This window comes from Rhinolophus sinicus, linkage group LG07 (assembly GCF_036562045.2).
Source record: "Rhinolophus sinicus isolate RSC01 linkage group LG07, ASM3656204v1, whole genome shotgun sequence".
Lineage (NCBI taxonomy): Eukaryota > Metazoa > Chordata > Mammalia > Chiroptera > Rhinolophidae > Rhinolophus > Rhinolophus sinicus.
The window spans coordinates 52,281,609-52,300,330 of NC_133757.1; the positions used below are offsets into that span (position 1 = coordinate 52,281,609).

Below are 18,722 nucleotides of genomic sequence, written 5' to 3' on the forward strand. Positions count from 1 at the left end.
GAAGTGAGACACTCTGTGGTGTGGTCTTTCTCTGCAGAGATTTTTTGGGGCTCCCTCTGGGAGGGGACTAGCAAGGAGATTAGATCAGTCAAGAGTTCTCCAGATTATTTTTATTAAAGATTTTTATTAAAAATATAGCGAACATATGGTATTATATTAGTTTCAGGGGTACACCATAGTTATTCAACATTTATGTACCTAAAGAAGTGTGTATGTACCACAACTTCTTTATCTAATCATCTATCGAAGGACACTTTGGTTGTTTCCATGTCTTGGCCACTGTAAATAAAGCTGCAATAAATATCGGGGCACATATATTTTTATGGATAAATGTTTTCAGATTTTTTTGGTAGATACCCAAGAGAGGGATTGCTGGGTCATATGGTAATTCTATTTTTAATGTTTTGAGGAATCTCTACATTGCCTCCCATAGTGACTGCACCAAAAAAAAAAAAAAAAAAAAAAAAAAAGAAAAAGAAAAAGAAAGAAGTGATCATCATGCTATAAGTCCAGCAACCATCTGACACCGTACCACGCTATCACAATATTATTGACTATATTCTTCATGCTGTACATTACGTCCCCATAACTTACTTGTTTTATGCCTGGAATTTTGGACCTCTTATTCCTCTTCACCTTTGCCCCCCTTTTTAAATTTTTCAATTACAGTTGAAATTCAATTTTATATTAACTTCAGAAGTATAGCAGAATGGTTCGACATTTATGTAATTTAAGAAGTGATCCCCCTGACTAGTACCCACCTAGCACTATACATAGTTATTACCATATTATTGACTATATGTCCTGTACTTTACGTTACATTCCCATAACTATTTTGTAACTACTAATTTGTACTTTTTAATCCCTTCACCTTTTTCACCCTGCCCCTCAACTCCCTTCCCATCTATCACCCCAAAAAATCTAGTACCCATCTGACACCATATATAGTTATTGCAGTATTATTGACTGTATTCCTTATGCTATACCCTACATCTCCATAACCACTTTTTAACAACCAATGTGTACTTCTTAATCCCTTCCTATTTTTTCACACATATCCCCAAACCCCCTCCTATCTAGCAACCATCAAAATGTTTTCTGTATCTATGAGTTTGTTTCTGTTTGTTTGTTTGTTTTGTTCTTTAGATTTCATATATAAGTGAAGTCACATTGTATCTGTCTTTCTCTGTCTGACACCCCACTCAGCACAATGCCCTCCAGTTCCATCCATGCCACCGCAGATGGCAAGACCGATTCCCTTCCCTGCCTGAGCAATATTCCATTCTATATATGAACCACCTCCTCATTATCCATTCTTCCATTGACAGACACCCATGCTGCCTCCACATCTTGGCCATTATAAACAGTGCTGCAATGAACATATAGATAGATGTACACGTCTCCTCGAAGTAGTGCTTTGGGTTTCTTCGTACCCAGAAGTGGGATTACTGGGTTCTTCTTTGTCACTTTTTATAGCCTTTGTTTTAAAGCCTCTTTTGTCTGGTATAAGTATTGCTACTCTAGCTCCCCCCCCCCCCCCCCATTTTTGTGAAATGACTTTTTCCATCCTTTTACTTTCTGTCTGTGTGTGTCTTTCTATCTTAAGTGAGTCTATTGTAGGCAGCATTTGTAAGGATCTTGTTTTCTTATCCACTCAGCCCTGTTATGTCTTTTGAGTGAAGCATTTAATCAATTTACATTGAAAGTAATTGTTGATAGATATGTAGCTATTGCCATTTTATTCATATTATTCATAATTTTGATCTTCCCCACTTAAAGAAGTCTCTCTACCATTCCTTGTAATACTGGCTTAGTGGTGATAAACTCCTTTAGCTTTTACTTGTCTGGGAAGCTCTTTGTCTGTCCTTTGATTTTAAATGATAGCCCTGCTGGGTCAAATACTCTTGGTGAGGAAAATATCGTGGACCAAAGATGGAGTGTATTTTTGTTTGTTTTGCCTCTGACCCCACTCCTTTTTTCTTGAGAATTATAAAATGTTAGTCCTGGAAAGAACTCACAGAGATGATCTGGTCCAGTGTTCTCAAAGTTGTAGAAATCTTCTGGGGGATGTAAGTGGGACTCTGATCCACCTGAAAAACACTCTTGAGTTTTCCTGTTCTGTCTGTTGGACTTGTATTGGGAAGGGGTTCTGCATGTCATCATAAGCTTGAAATGCAACCTCCTTATTTTATAAAGGGAGAAACTGAGGTCCATGGGCCAGAAGGAACTTAAAATGGAAATTTTTAGGTTGTTTCCCATTTAACTTTGGCAATGTCCCTGTGATATTTTTAGTGATATTTCTGGATTCATATTCTTATCACTTACCAGAGTATTTTCCTTGAATAAATCAATTGTACACTATTAGCAAGGGAATAGCATACTGTACATTAAACTCTGTCATACAGAGAAAAGTTCCTATCTCCTGTTTGCATATCTTTATGAAAACAATTCAAACTGCACCTGTTTAAACCTTTCCATAGACATGTCTGAAAGGTAAACAGTTGGTTTTGGAGCAGCTATAACGTGGCATTGTTTAACATGGCAGCTTATTGATGGTTGTCTTTAATTATGGCCATGCTGTCAACCGCTGAAGTCCCTGCTCTTTGTTGTAGTTCTGATATAACGTTTGAGGTTTTCAAAGCTGCGGAGATGAAAGAATCAACCGTCAGATAGCACTCATTCCGATATGCTTAAGGAGGGAGGAGGGGACATTGCCCACGCGGGCTGCAGAGCCTGGAAGAGAACACCATTGCCCTTTCAGCCTTAGACGACTACCTCGAGTGGGGAACCCCAGTTTACTCTGTTTATGGTGGAAGACGGCCAAAGATGGAGCAAACTGAAATGATTTATAGAGTAATAGTAAACAAGTGTAGGATATGAGTTGCTGAGCTTTGCCGGGCTGGTGGGAAAGCTGGCTGTCTCTTGCCTCTAGCAGTTTGTACATTAAATATGTGAAGCTCAAAGCAGACCCATCAAGGCTTTCTGAAACTGCTTCCAGCTCCTTCTCTATCTTTTGCCTTCAATCAGCTAGAGCTGTGTGTTCCTGGGCCCTCAAACGAGGCTGCTCTTCAGGGCCTTCCCCCTGGGTTAGTCCTGTCTCAGACTAAAGGTACTCACTTAGGGTATTGCTTCCATCTGGCTTCTGTTACCATTAAGGTGGGTTGCCACCAGCTCTTCTCTTCTATAGAGGCTGTCCCTGTGCATTGGTGGCTGCCAGATCAGTTTCCTGCTCCTGCAATGAGCTGCTTTTGTTAAAGGGCTGTCTCTTCAGAATCGGTTTCATTGGTAAGCCCCTGTTTCAGGGTACCATCCTGACTGGGGGCTCACTTCCCCTACTCCTTGCCTCTCTCTCTTGAGAAGTAGTTTGGTCTGATGGCTAAGGTCATGGACTCTGGAGCCAGGCTGCCAGAATCTGGCTCCTGGCCTTGTCTCCTTACTAGTTCTCTGATTTTGGGCAAATTAATCTCACTGGGTTTGTTTCCTAATTGTAAGATGGTGATAATAATAGCATCTACTTGTGGAGCTGTGAAGACGAAATGAGTTAATATTTAGGTAAAACACTTAAACAGTGCCTGATACAAGGCAGATGCTATAAATATGTATTATAAATAGACATATAACATACATACATTATATAACACATGCTGTGCAATGTATAACATGCAATTTATTATAACCCCTTCATGCAGCTATTAAGAGTAAGTTTTGCTGATCCAGCTGGGAAGGGGTGATAAACAGTCCACGAGGTGATTTATTTATGGAGTGATCCACCAAATCCCCAGAGTGTAGATGATTCCTGCCTCTTTTGTTCTGTTTCTTAAGTGTTTCAACGATTGCTACCTTCCCTCTGCTCTGTGAGTATGCCAGCTAACTTGGATACTTGCCCACCAATTAGTGAGCATCCATGTTATTACAGGCCAAATCCTCCCTTTCTCTCCGGTCAGTGAGTACGGGTTAGGCGCCTATGATCAAGTGGCATTGTGCTGGCCATGAGGGGGTTACAGACATAGGGTAAGTCATAGTCCCTGCCTTCAGACAGCTTTCAGCCTAATCGGCGGATCAAAATGAACTCTCCTTTTAAAGTAGCTAAGAGCAAAACTCAACTGGTTAAAGACATTAGTCATTTTACCCTCTATCTTGTAAACCATTTCCAAGGGACAGACTAGTAGTCACTAAAAGGATGCATTAGGGAAAAGTCAGAAAATGCTTGTGGGTCATTGAGACCAGTGCCGAAGATCGTGGCTTCACACCAAGCTAGCTGTCACCTTGGCCCAGCAGGGAAGAAGATCCAAGTGGGAATAAATTGGCCTGGCCATAAAACAAAGGAAGTTCATGTATATCCCGTAACTACTGTGATCAGAGCAGTCAGCTGGACACATACCTAGTATCATTTAGTCCTCTCTGCCACTCTGTGGAAAAGATTGTGTTTACCCCCTTTTTTAAAAAGGTGAGACAAGTAGGGCTCTGTGATTAAAAAAAAAAAAAAAAGTACTCTTCAAAGTATCATAGCTGTTGAGTTTGCAGAACTGGGAAATTTTAACCCAAGTCAGCGTGACTTTAAAATCTGGTGCTCTCTCTACGTGTGTAAGAAGGGGACACGAGCTCCTGTTTTCCTTGGTTCACTTTGAGATGAATTTAGCTGGAAAACATCCACGTTCAACTCCTTTCTCCTTCTCCCCTGCCCCAAGAGCAATAGCTAACTCACACTCGCCACCACAGTCTCCCATGAGATCAGTAGAGAAAACACCGATGTTATCAGCAAAAGCCTAATGACACTACCCAGGAAAAACAAGACACCTCCCCAACAGTCACACTCAGGCCAAGCAAAGCTCTGGGAGAAATTCCTGGGACAGTCAGCAAGAGCAACCTAAAAGGAGGGCTTCTGAGCAAAAAAAAAAATGAACCCCAAAGAAAATACTGCATGTTAGTTAGCCCTGGATCCATAAACAGCGTTTGGGTTGCAGAGCAAGGGCACGAGGCTGAGAACAGTAGCCAAGCCAGGCTGGGCTCTGCTGTTGTAACAAATTAACCCTGAAATCTCAGTGGCTTAACACTACGAAGTTTTGTTTTAGGCTCATTTACTTGCCCAGTGAGGGTTGGTGTTGGGGAACTCTGCTTCAAATGGTCACTCAGGGCTGTCTGTGGCTCTGCCATCTGATGACTGCACCACCGGTATCATGAGGCCTCCAGGATTGCATGGAGGGTGTATAGTGACCCCTCAAATTCATGCCCACCTAGAACCTCGGAAGGTGACCATATTTGGAAATGGACTCTTGGTAGATGTAATTACTTAAGGGTCTTGAGATGGATCCTAAATCATACCGGATTAAAAGTAAGATTAAAATCCAAAAACTGGTATCTTTACAAGAGAAAGGAGAGAGAGATTTGGACACAGACACACAGAGAGAAGGAGGCTGTGTGAAGACAGAGGCAGCGTTTGGAGCAATGCAGCCATCAACCAGGGAATGTCGAGAGCCATCAGGAGCTGGAAGAGGCAGGAAGGACTTCCTGCCAGGGCCTTTGGAGCGAATGTGGCCCTGCAGGCACCTGGATATTTGGTTCCTGCTATCCATTAAAGTGAGAGAAAGAAATTCTGTTGTTTTAAGTCACCATGTTTGTGGTAATTATTACAGTAGCCTGGGAAACTAATACAGAAGGTCTGTACTGTGATGTATTTAACTCAAACTAACTGTAAGGGAGGTTGTCAATTGTTGTATTTTTGTGTGCCCAGGAAGAGGACAGTGAAACAAGGTTTGGTGATCACATAGCATCTCCTTTGCCACACTTTCACTGGGGGTGCATACTAGGAGCAAGGGGCAAAGGCTTGGAATGGAGACATTCCCACGGGTAGAGACAGTTTCAGGAGCTGTGCCGCTGTCCGCAGGATTGCTGCAGGCCAAAGCAGGCCAGCAGGAGGCCAGCAGTGGGGAGGGAAGGCAGAAAGCCGGGGGACAGAGCTTACAGCACATAAGTGGGTGATCCATAGTTGCCCCTCAGTCCATAGAAACAAAACAGTAGGGTCCAGCAGAAAAGCAGGCATCCACAGCCGCAAATTGGGTATGAAGGGCAGGTTCCGAGGCCAAACAGGAAGTCACAGGTGCTGGTGCCTGGGGGTGGGGGGCACTCATCACCCCCATTTGGTCAGCTACTCTGATATTGCTTGAAAGCAAGTAAGACTACCTAGTCTCCTCCTAGCGGGAGTTCAAGATAGTCTCTTTCATCTTGGTGTCTCGTTTCTAGCACAGAGTAGATGCCCCGTGAATGTTTGTCTGGCCTTTTATCAGGGTGAGTTTCCTAAACCATGGACCACATCACAGCAATTTCAGGCTCAAACTCCCCGTTGCCTAAAGGAGTCAGTCTTAAATCTACAGGACGTCCTGATCTTGCTCTTGTCCCTGCCAGAGCATGTGCTCTCTCTCGGGCCTCCGAGCCTTTGCACCTGGCATTACACATATTTTTCCCTGAACGACCTCTTCCTTTCCTGCCTGGGGAAGCCTTGCTCCCTCTCAAAGACCCAGACCTAATCCATCTTGGTGAAACCTTCCCTGAGTCCCTCAGGTAGTCACACCCTCCCTCGCTGGCATCTTCAGCATCCTTTGTACTTAACGTACGTGGTGCGGCAATATTGAAATCATTTCTTTCTTCATCTCTTTGCTCCACTTGACAGCATTTTGCCTTTTTTTATTCACCTCCTTGTCTCTATGCCTGGCTCATAATAACCTCCATCCACTAAACTTTTGTTCTGGAAGAGGCGTCGCTTCTACCTGGTACTTCTTCCAGACCTGCTACAGAGGCAACTACAAATAGTTCTAAGGAATGGAGATGATGTGATGATTGATTAATTAACTGGCTATCGGTTTACTATTCACCATGAGAAATGTAGATGGGAGAAATAAATAAGGACAGCAATAAAAATGGGTTAAATATCCCATTTTTGGAGAACAACAGTACCGACGGCAAACATTTCTATATTGATTTAAAATTTATAAAGTGCTTTAACATTATCTTATTTGTTCTCATTGTAACATGGTGGGGATATAGGGCCAGTATGACTGTTTTCACATAAAGTTGAGGATATGGAGGTTCAGCATGTAACTTATCCAAAGCTTGTGCAGTTGCGTGGGTGTAAGTGTCTGCACGAGGATTGTAGCTTGCTTAGACTGGTAATGGTAAATTTTGTGTTTTTTCCTATGTCTCCTGTGGATTGCTCTCTTATACAAACAAGTGAGCAAAGGTGAGGAGAGGAGAAGGAAGAAGGAGAAAGGGGGTTTAGGGAACGAAAAGATGCTTTATTTAATACGCGTTTTTAATATCCACAAATAACTCTGTAAGGTAGACAATCTACAGAGTGGGTAACAGAGGATTTGGGGTGGGGGCGGTGAAAGTAACTTGCTTCATATCCCTCAGCTAATAAGCAGCAAAGATTAGATTCAAAACCAGGCTTTTTCTCTCTCTGATGCCCTATTACTTTCCTCTGCTGCTTCGGTCACCTGTTAGACCCTGGGGTGACTGGGGAGAAGGTTCCATCTGTTTCTTGCCTGTCCCCTGCCTCTCCCACTGTGGGAATTTGTCGGAGGATCAGAGCTACAGTTTTTTGATACCCTGTCCGTCGTGAGTACTTGACACCTACTTTGCATCTAGGCAAGATTTAAAGGGAGTCACTGATGGCCTGCTGAGGTATTTTCATTTTGTTCCTGGAAATGATTAATCTGGAAGCTTTGTGAGGGCTCTTGTCACAAATAGTCTTCCTTAATCCATAATTTCCCCACTTCCCTTTAAGGTACTGTTTTGCATTTAAGAAATGAAAATAAGCAAAATAATCCCGCTGCGATGATATGTTTACATTACATATATGTGATACCAAGGTAGAAATCTCCCAGAAATGGATTAGAAAAATTGCCTTTTATTTTTTGCTTAAAAGCTCAATTTCTGTCACTTAAGGTCACTCTATTTATGTTGATCTCTGCTCTTTCTTGTATTTCTTTTTTCTCTTCTTTCTCTTTAGCATATAGAATAAATATTACTGTTTTGTTTTTTCTTTTATAGATTTTTATAGATTTTTCAGATGCTTCTTCCACTTTGTATTCAGTCACTTAGGGTCCTGTGAGGCCAAAAGGAAGCTAGTACTTTTCGTGTGAGATCCGCTGGGATCACATGGGTCGGTGGAGAGGGAGAAGCTGTTTTTCCTCGGCTAGGAAACTGCGTGCTCCCACCTCCTTTGTATTCTTAGTCTTTGCTGCCTGTGCAGTTCCGAGTCAGGTCAAGGTAACACAAGGGCACTTTTAAGAAGAGGACTGGGGTGAAATGACAACCAGATGTTCTTTGATAACTCCTGAGGAAAGAGGATCTGGCCCAGAGACCCCTAGCTTTCCCTTCTGGAGAACCTGTACCCAGTGCCTGTGTGTGTGTTTTCGTTTTATTCTTTCTCCTGTGCCCCCAGAGCCGGCATACCTGCTGCTGCTCTCAAGCCTCTTGCCAACAGTGGCATCTGCTCAGTGTAGCCATCAAGAATTTGAATGTCAATATCTTTGCCTTGAGATGAAGGGAAAAGTATTTGTCACTCAGCGGCAATCATTCTTCAAATAAAAGGTTAGCCAGACAGGGCCCTTAATCAAAGAGTCGGTCTTTTCTGTCAGCGGTGCCTTTTAAATAGCGATGATGAAGGCTGGCTGTCAGGGTAGGACTCGACGAGCGAGGTGATTGATCTGCATAAATCATTTTCTTTTAACATTGTCAGTGAAGAGTAAATTGGTGGGACATTTTGGGTATTAGCTGTGTTGAAATTAATATGCGCTATCCTAGGTGTGTCCTCATTCACGGAGTCCTCATAAAAGAAGGTAGAAATTGAAACGAGGCTTTGAGGCGTGCATTGTTCTGACAAGAAAGTTGCACCAGCCTTCCTCGCTGTGGTCATCATCTTGCATGCTACATTCAGAAGTTGAGTGTGTAGCATATTTTACAAGCTCCGAAAGGAATCTAGTTAATTTGGGAATTAGCTAGAGTCAGTAGCATTTAACAACCAGTAAATCTGTAAAGACGCGCTGCTCAGAGGAGAAAAACAAAGACAGCTAAGACTGGATTCTGGTTTTAAAGGACAGGGTATCTACTACCCAGCATGCTGCCGCAGAAATAGCCTTAGCATCAGATCAGGTTTGGGCTCAAATCCTCATGCCGAGGTGAGTCTCCTTGACCATGATGCTTAACCTTTCCGGATCTCTGTCTTTGTCTTTACAAACAAGACCTTTGGTGGGCTCACTTTTGGTATTAAAGTGCATAAAGCGGGTGAAAACACATCACATATTACCTGGCACTTGCTGAGAAAGAGCTCCGTAAATGTTGATCCTTCCTTTTCTTCTAGTCAGGCAACAGACCCCAAACCTAGAACTGGCTAAGAAGTCAATGTCAAGGACACACCTACATGATCAAAATAAACAACTAATAGCTTGTTTTTGGTCACTGCTGTGCTTGCTGGGATTGCTTATGGTCATTTTGATATCTAAAACATGTTTCAAAGGGGTGGATGAAATAGCTAATTGCTGAATACTGGGAGTTTGGGGAATGAGGTGGAAGGAATGGAGGACAAATGTGGTCAAGAACACTTAGAGATTTTTGTTTTTTTTCTTACTATTACTCTTTGGACTATTTGTCTGGGTTTATATTGTTCAACTTTGGAATGAACAAGTAAAACCTATACAGTACAGTGTTGGGTTTAAAAGCAGGGCTGATAGAGCCAAATTGCCGGGATTAGCTCCTAGGTTTTCCACTTAATAGCTGTGTGACTGAAAGTTAGATAGCACATTGCCTTCCTAAGTCTCAGTTTCCTTACCTCTAAAATGGGATAGTAATAGTACCTATCTCACAGTGTTGTTAGGATGACTGAGTTAATACATATAAAATAAAGCATGTGAAAGGGTATGTGGTATAGACATGTTAACCATGATTGTTATGAATGAATGATTGGTTGAGAAAGGTAGATATTGTGGAAATTCAAGTGGGTCAAAAGTACTCAAGGAAGAAATATATTTAGATATAGGAGTCCATGGTAATGGTATACTGGAGTGAAATACTTGCTTCATTTTGGAGAATCTTCTCTACTGGAAGAATTTAGAGTCAAGATGATTCTAGAAACATCCATATTTGTAGCTGGACAGGAAGTATTGTTGGAGTGACCAGCTACCCTGGTTTGCTCCACCCTGTCCTCACTATAGGAATAAAATCTGATTGAGATGGTCTTATGGATAAAACTCACACAGAGGAGGATTCTTTTCTGGCTTAATTAAAAAAATATTATAGGTTATCTAACTTGTTGGAAATAGGTTTTGTAGGGTCTTCTGGTAAATAATTGCTGTATTGAATGCAAAGGTTAAAGGAACACTGTCTGCTTACCTAGGTTCTCCATGTGTCTCCGATAAGGGTGATGTCCATGTCACTCTCTGCCAGTGGGCACGGGGCACATAGTATGGGCTTGGAGGGGTCTCCGTAACGTGTGTGGTGTGCACCTGTACAAATAAGCAGGTGTTGTCAGAAGAAGGCCTCTGTTCCTTAGACACTTGAGTTCTCTCCATTCCTGGAGGTTTGCATTTTTTTCTCAGGCTTGTTTCTGGCTGACATGATTGGTTGTATTGGGGATTTGTGTTCTTTTCATTTCCCATCTTCTGAATTTATTCCCTTTTGAGCTTTTGGTCTCCTTCGGCTTCCTGAGCGAAGTTGCTACAAGACAATTTCAGATAAATATTCACCAACTTCGATGATTCTGTGGAAGTCCTCAGAGGGGTCTGGAGGCAGCAACAGTCTCCCCATTCTCAGGTGGGTCTAGAGATTTGCTATCTCTCCTGTCTTGACTCTTTGATAATGCTAGGTTAAGTACTCAGCATGGTTGTTGTGTTGCTTTTTGGAAGACACTGTGAAACTACCCTGTATCTCCTTCAGGTCATGATGGTGACATTGAGAATTTCTAGAAAACATTCTCTCTTGCTCTGGCTTGCAATGCTCGTGGGCTGCAGAAGTGATGAGATTGTCCTCTTGGACTCTTTCCTGATTCTGCCCTTACTAGACAAAGCATAGCCTATGTTATCTAACTGGCTCCTTAATGGTATCCAGCCATATTGGGTGTGATATTCTACTCAAGATTGATTTCATGTAATGAAGATCTGAAACAAGGTGTTTAAGAGCCCCTCTAATGTTTCATTTATAGCCATCTATCAAAACGATGGATATTTAGCCTTCTTTATTAGATATGAAACACTCAAATCCAGTGCTGCGTTTTGTTTTAAAACCAGTACCTGCTACATGCTTCTTGCTGTAAGCATCTCTGACCCCTGCCCTTCATTTCATCAACCACTGTGAAAAGTCAGCCACAACTTCCCAGGGTCCACTGTCATACACTTAGCCTTAGGTTCTGATTCTCTGACACCTGGGACAACTGACCAACCCTGCCCCTAAACCTGCTTGGGCCTTTGCAGACAAGGAGCAGGACCCATGAGTAACTATTTACTGGCTACATGCTATATTCAAGGCACACTGGACACTGGGGAGATCAAGACATTGATAGGTACAAAGAGGACTCAACGTCACTGAGTCGCTGGAGAAGGGATATTTCAGCCCCGGTGGCAGCCTCGTTACTCCTGATTACCTATTTTTGCAGTTATCAGCTGCTGAGGCCTAGAATTATCTGGACTGCTGCTCCTCATGACATCTTCCCATTTTTGACAGTATGAAAACTGTGAATTTTCACCAATTCCAAGGAGTAGGAAGAGCCCATTACTTAGCCTCCAGGGACCCCCTATGGCCCAGGACCCTTAGTGTGGTAGGAGACCCTAGAATGCGTGCCCAGGGATTTACTATTTGTTGAATTTATGAATCAACGAATGAACAATTCTACTTTTTCCTCTTCAATGCTGTTACCCATGAATGTCCAGCATTATCCTTTGCTCCTCGCCACTTTCCTTTTCTTTACTACTTTTGTTATTGGAAATATATTTGTTCGGCGCCCACTCTCTGCCATTTTCCAGTGTGGCATATAGTCTTCCTAATTTTTGTCTGGCTCAAATGATATCTATCCTTCAGGGCCTGACCGAAGGCCCAGATCTTCCTGACATGTATTCTGTGTGGCTTCTATATTCCTCTTTGCTTTTTCTTCTATGAATTCTTAACCATTAAGGTTTGAGTGTACAGGTGATCTGTTGCTGGTATGTCCAAGAGAGGACTCTACCTGGAACAGCAGTGCCTGGGTTCTTATCTCCAAGCCTGAGACAGATGCAGGAAAGCAAAAGTGCTTTATTGAAAATGAAAGTACACGCTTGAGAGGAACGAGCGGGCAAACTCAGTGAAGAGTCCTGGGGAGGAAGTACTGACCATGGGTATTTATAGCTCCTGGAAGCAGGTTTGGTAATGTCCCTTTGTAGTAACCACAATGTAAATGACATTATAATTAGCTAAAGGTCGGGGCCGGTCATAGGGATCAGCCTAGCTGGAGGAAACTGGTTCTTGTTTTCCTCCAGCTGCAGTTGCTGGATACAGTCACTTTGTTACTGGTGTGACCTGTGAAGCACCTCGAGTTGTACTCTGGAGGGGACTGTCAATTTCCTAGGCAACAAGTCCTGCCTCAATGCTTGAGAATAGATGGAGGTTTTCTAGCTATTTTATTTTATTTTTTTATCTATGCACATCTCTATTTTCTTTTAGATTGTAGTATCTTCAAGAATAGGGGCATATGCTTAGCACCTGTTCCGTTGGACACAGCCTACCTGGTACTCTTGGGCACACAGGATGTATTAGAGCCTAGTGACTTGACATGGTCTCCAAAAATTCATCCTAAATGGGCTTGGCAGTTATTTTGTGTAAGACAAGGCAGAAGAATCACACAATGATTGATTGTACAATGTGTCACTCTCAGTATCATCTTTGTGACCCTCTGGGGAATGTAACCGTGAAGACCCCATTAGATTTGTCTGTGCTCTCCCCGAGAGTTTTCCTCACCACGACATTGCTCTTTGCAGCCCACCCTGATAGTACCTTTGGACCCGGAGAGTCGAGTGGCTCCCACATTTTCTTGCTTCATCCCATGCTTGATGGTTCAATATTCTATCTTCTCCTTCCTTGTTACAATACCTGGGGTACCTTTAGTTGTGGAGGCCCTGCTGTGAGCCAGGAGATGGAGTCCCGCTGCTCTCCCCCTCCAGTGGGCAGGCTTCATGGGAGTTTTCCTGGATTGGAGACCTCAGCCTGGCAGTACATCCTGTACTTTCCCCATCACCTGTTGTGTGTTTCACCCAAGGCTTATCTCAGGAAGCCTTTGAATCTTATTTGGCCAGAAATCTTTTTGGCAATTTGTGAACTTGGTTGGGTTCCAGTTTATCCCTTTCATTTTCAGGACATGCCTACATTGTTGATTTGTGTGCCAGGTCTGTGATTTCCCTTGTTTCCCTGCCCCCAACCCCTCTCTATGATCCATAGATACTATTGTAAGAATTGGCAACTTAGAAACACTGAAGAGCCCAAACACTTGACTCTCAAAATTTTTTCTTTTTTGCCTTTTTTTGAATTTGAAGATAATATCGGGATAAAACAGTTTCCTTATAAAAATATAAGTAACAGAGATATGAAAACAAAGTCTGAAGATCTCTATTAGTTGAGTAACATGTAACAGAAAACCAGAACAACAGTGGCTTAAAATAGTTTTATTTTATTTCCGATGAGAGGAGCCCAGAGGTAGGCGGGCCAAGGCTCTTATATTAGCTTCATGAGGTCAACAGAGCCAAAGTTTCTCCTTTCTTTTTGTACCTTCTGTCCTTTTGCACCATCATCATTTTCTGTTGCTTTATGGCTCAAAGTAGCTGCTGGAGTTCCAGTCATATCATCCGAATTTCAAGCAAGAAAAGGGAAGTGGGGGAGAGGAAAAGAAAAAGCATATGCTTGCTGTCTGTGTCATCTTTTTTCTTTTTTTTCTTCTTGTTTTGAAATTAGTTTTAGGTGTGCAAAACAATGTAATAGTTAGACGTTTACACCCCTCACAAAGTGATAACCCCTCTCCCCCAATCTACTACCCCTCTGACAGCGTATAAGCTGTTACAATTCCCTTGACTCTATTCCCTATGCTGTGCTCCACATCCCGTGACTATATGTATATGAACTTATAGTTGACATTCACTATTATTCAGCTTCAGCTTCAGGTGTACAGTGCAGTGGTCAGGCATCTACACCATCCATGAAGTGGTCTTCCTAATAAGACAAGTGTATGTCTCATTTTTAAGGAAGGACACATTTGTTTACATCTCATTGCTGACCCCTAGCTGGGCGTGTGCTGGAGCTGGCTCATCCTTGGTTGCAAAAACCAATTGTAACATTCTCAGGAGTTTTTGTGAGTTAGTGGACCTCAATTTGGTAGCTTGAAGTTGGCCACAGTGGGAAAACTTAAACCATAAAAGTTGGTATAAGGGTGAGCTGGTTATGAAATATTTGCCAGCACACAACTACCCGTGGCTGCAAGGCAGGCTGGGAATACAGTCTTTTAGCTGGGTGCATTGCCACACAGAATAAAATCAGGATTTTGTTATTAAGGAAGAAAGGGTGATGGGTAATGGGTAAGGAAGGCCCTATTAGCCACATTCCCCATACTTTGGAGGGAATTCACCCATTCCATAGCTGGATATAATGGATAAATAGATATACTTACCCCATTTAGAGGTAAGTATACCCCTTTTCAAATTATGCAGTAGTTAATGTCTTATCACCTGTACATTTCTGCACATGAGCTAGCATTTGTGGATTGTAATTCTTTGAGGTGGGTCTGCTGGGTCAAAGGTTGTGCCCATTGCTTACCTCCTACAAAGAGCCCTCACCAGATGGAGGCCTGTTTTCCCCTAATATGGTGTAGTAGGGAAGAACATGGATTTTGGAACCCAACACTTAGGGTGTGAACACATATTCTATTTCTAGCTGTGTGACTTTGGCCCTATTATTTAATCTAAGACTTCATTTCCCCCCCCTCCCCGAAAAATAGGGTGATACCATCTGCGTCTGTAGGGATTTGTGACAATGAAATGAGAGTGTGACTACAAAGCACTTACAGTAGAGCCTGGCAGGTCCTAAACCCACAATAAATGGAAACGAAGGGCTTCTGCACATGGAGAGAAATGCTCATACAGATGTACAGCATAGACAAAGAAGAATAAAAACATGAAACTGAGTCTTGAGCATTAAAGCTGGGGTCAATATAAGTAATAGAGTTAAGCATAAGATAGAACAGAGGTGGATGTTTAATGCACAGATTGGAAAATTATTCCACCTACCCAACGGGCGGTATAGGCTGATGGGTAGGAAAACCTCACAGTAAATCTAGCATGTCTCCATTCATAAGTGCATATTATAAATATATTTAAAATCATCTTTACAGCTATTCAGTTTTACATTTCTTGAACACATAAGACGCTTGAGTGGTGGAAATTGACAAAAATCAACATAAATGTTCTTTTTCTCCCCCAACTACATTGAACATTGCACAGATGTGTAGTTAAGTATTTATTATGAACATGCAAATATTGATGTCCCCAAGGCCCATTCTTTGATTTTCAAACTGTTGTTGCTATATTTGGAATTGTTGATTAATACAGGTCTTTGCTCTGACACACGGCATGTCTGACTTCAGGGCCACTGAGAGCAGCATCGGGAAGAAAGGGAAAGCCAAAGCTTGATGCTCATAAGGTTGGACAGTATTTGAGGCTGAGCGTTGCTTTGGGAAAATGGCAGTGGGCAACCGAATATACAAGATGGTGAAGGATGTGCCTGGCATAGAACTCTGCACATGGTAGGGTCTCAGGAAAACTTGGCTCGTTTACAGAGATAGTATATGTGGAGAATAGACAACCACGATGAAAGAATTATTTCACACTGGTCTGGAGCAAGACTTCTCAACCTTAGCACTGTTAACATTTTGGACTGGATAACCCCTGTGCACTGTAGGCTGTTTAGCAGCGTCCCTGGCCTCTACCCACCACGTGCCAGTAGCATGGCCCTCTCCAGGTTGTGATTACAAAAAATTTCTCCAGACATTGCTAACTGTCTCCCAGGGAGAAAAAGTGCCTCAGTTGAGAACTACTAAGCTAGAAGAAAGGAAAAGAGCTAGTAGCATATATTAAACAATAAATAAGTATGTGCCAGATGTTTAACTCATTAAATCCTTGCACCAATTCTGAGTTACAGGTGTTGCCGAAGTCACTTTTGCAGGAAGAGAGGTGGAAAGAGGTTCAGAACGTGGCCTAAGGTTGAGCAGATGGCGTCTGAGTCCACAGGTGGTGCCCTCTTGCTTGCGGTCCTCTCCTTCCTGACACAGTCTGACTTATACATCAAGTACCAAGGGCTCATATTGCTCCTGTTCTTCATGCTAAGGTCACAGACTTCACTTCCTTAGGAAAACACTGCCGGCTGCTTACATGTGGGTCACTGATTTGATTTGGTTTATGTTTTGCAGAGAATATGAGCTGGGCTGTACCCCAGCGGAGGGCCACTGATAAACAAAGGGATGTGTAGTCTTCTTAGCCTTTCAAGGTCTGAGAGTCTCCAGTGAAAACTCAGAAGAGGCCCAAGGGGAGTTTCTCTTGGAAGGGAATTATCCAAGAGCTGTGATGTCTTCTTGGGGGAAGGTGGCTGTGATGGTTCATGTGGATATTTAATAAAGCAAATGGGGTTTTCTTCTGGCGAACACTGAGACTAGCTATTTGCCTGCATGATTTTCTTGTAGTTAATATCGTAGGTTGCCACCAGAAGGAGCTTTGTTTTGAGCTATGGGTGCTGATTCTGTGAGGTGTATTGTGGGGGGAAGACCTTTCACGCTCTGCTGTTTGGTGAGGCACTGGCCCATAGAGGACCATTTTGGGGCATGCAGCTAATTGTTAGCATTCCGTAGCAGTAAAAATTAGAACCCTCTATGTGAATAGTGTACTAGATTGCTTTCTTAACAAAGTTGGGGCAGGTTGCGGGGGGTGGTCAGGAAATGAAGGGATAAAATTATTGTTAATTCCTCCCCCCTTTTTGTGCCATCATGAGAATATAAACCAATAAAAGAACTAAATGTTAGCAATCCATAAAATTCCGTAAGTGGTAATAAAGAAAAAGTGAAACTACATTGATATACAACCAAACAAGGTAATTATCATTATTTTTTAATAAAGCCATTTATCATCAATAAATACCAAGAGGGATAGGAAAAATTACAAGCACAACAATGCCATCTTCCATAATTATGGCTATTAACAATTTAAAACATAATTATGTGAGGAAGGAAAAACTTTTAGGAAAGATTTGTACTATTTTCTGCATAGAGAAGTCAAATTCTTACATTTCTAAACAGTCAGGATTCTGTAAATCTTCCTGAATGATCGCACAGATGCTTGTCCCAGCCTAGAGTAGCTTGTTTTCTAATGATCTGTAATTCGGACCTTTCCTGCCTCTCCATTTCCAAGTTGGCCAGCAGCCCTGGAGGAAGGGCTGGGATCCAGGAAAAGGTATATATGGTAATTACCTGTCCACTTCCTAAATGTCACTAGTCAAGATGACTTTATTTAGCAGGGAGGTTGGTTTGGGGAATCTCATTTCTTTCACCTGATTTAAGCAGCTAATATTGCCTAAATACGTATGATCCAGTCCCTGGAGATACGGAAGGTGAAAGATGCCGTTTTTTTGCTGCTGAGCCCTTGGCTCTCTCAAAGGGTACAGGCCTATCTGCTCTCAGTGTTGAGATGCAGGATAGCAGAGTGGTTAAGGGTATGCCTTGGTGCCCACCAGTCACATCCCATCTCTGCCACTTACCACCAGTGGGACCTGGCACAGATTAATTGATGCCCCTGTGCCTCAGTGTCCTTATCTGTAAAATAGAGATGATGCTAGTAACTACCTATTATTAGGTTATTATGAGGACTAAATGAAATGATATATGATAAGTGCTTAGAAAAGTGCTTGGCACCTGGTGAGTACTATGTAAGTCAGTTGTTTTTTAACTTGATGGGCCAACTCCTGTGATGAGGTATGTGGGTCTGATGCAATGCCTCATAGCAAAATTTTCTCTGACTGGTGGTCATGGAAAGCTTTGTGGACAAGGGAAAGACCGTGCTGTGTCTTAAAGGGTGAGAGTCATAGGAGAGGGCATTCCACACAGTGGAAACCACAGGAGCAAAAGAATGGATGGACTTCGGAAACAGGATGGTATGCCTGGGTAATTGTAAGTCGTAGTCTAACATGACGAAATTGAACCGGTGTCAGCAAGAGATGAGGCCACAGGGTCCCAGAGGTTTGCAGCGTGCTGGGTCACAGCCTGCTGACTTTTTCTTGAGGACTGGAACCCCTATTAAAGAATATTTAATGTGAAGACACTGGTTAGTCATTTTGCTATCTAGGCCCATCCTGAGGGCAAAAAACAGTGCTGGGTTGCTCTAACTAGTAACGTGAGAGCCAAAGGGAAGCATAAGGGGGAACTTTTGGAATTTTTATGGTTAGAACTTCTACCCAGTAGGGCAGTATTTCAGCAGGGTTATGCATGTTTGTTGGAAATAAAGACCTGGACTGATTGGTTCTCAGTTTAATTATGATAGTCATTAGTGCTGTTTGGCAAATATCCCAGTTCTCCTCCACTTCCGGGCACATCTATAAACAAATGGTAGGATTGTATTTTCTGGTCTCCATGTGTGAATGAGGTCATGTGAATAGTTCTGGCCCTGCAGCTGTAAGGA

The 18,722-nt window shown here is 42.5% G+C and overlaps 1 protein-coding gene across 1 annotated transcript in view; it reads left to right on the forward strand.

Annotated features, from left to right (window-relative positions):
• LRMDA (leucine rich melanocyte differentiation associated) overlaps window positions 1-18,722 on the forward strand; it is a 1,023,793-nt gene that overhangs the window by 314,662 nt on the left and 690,409 nt on the right. The gene's annotated exons all lie outside the window — the stretch shown is intronic.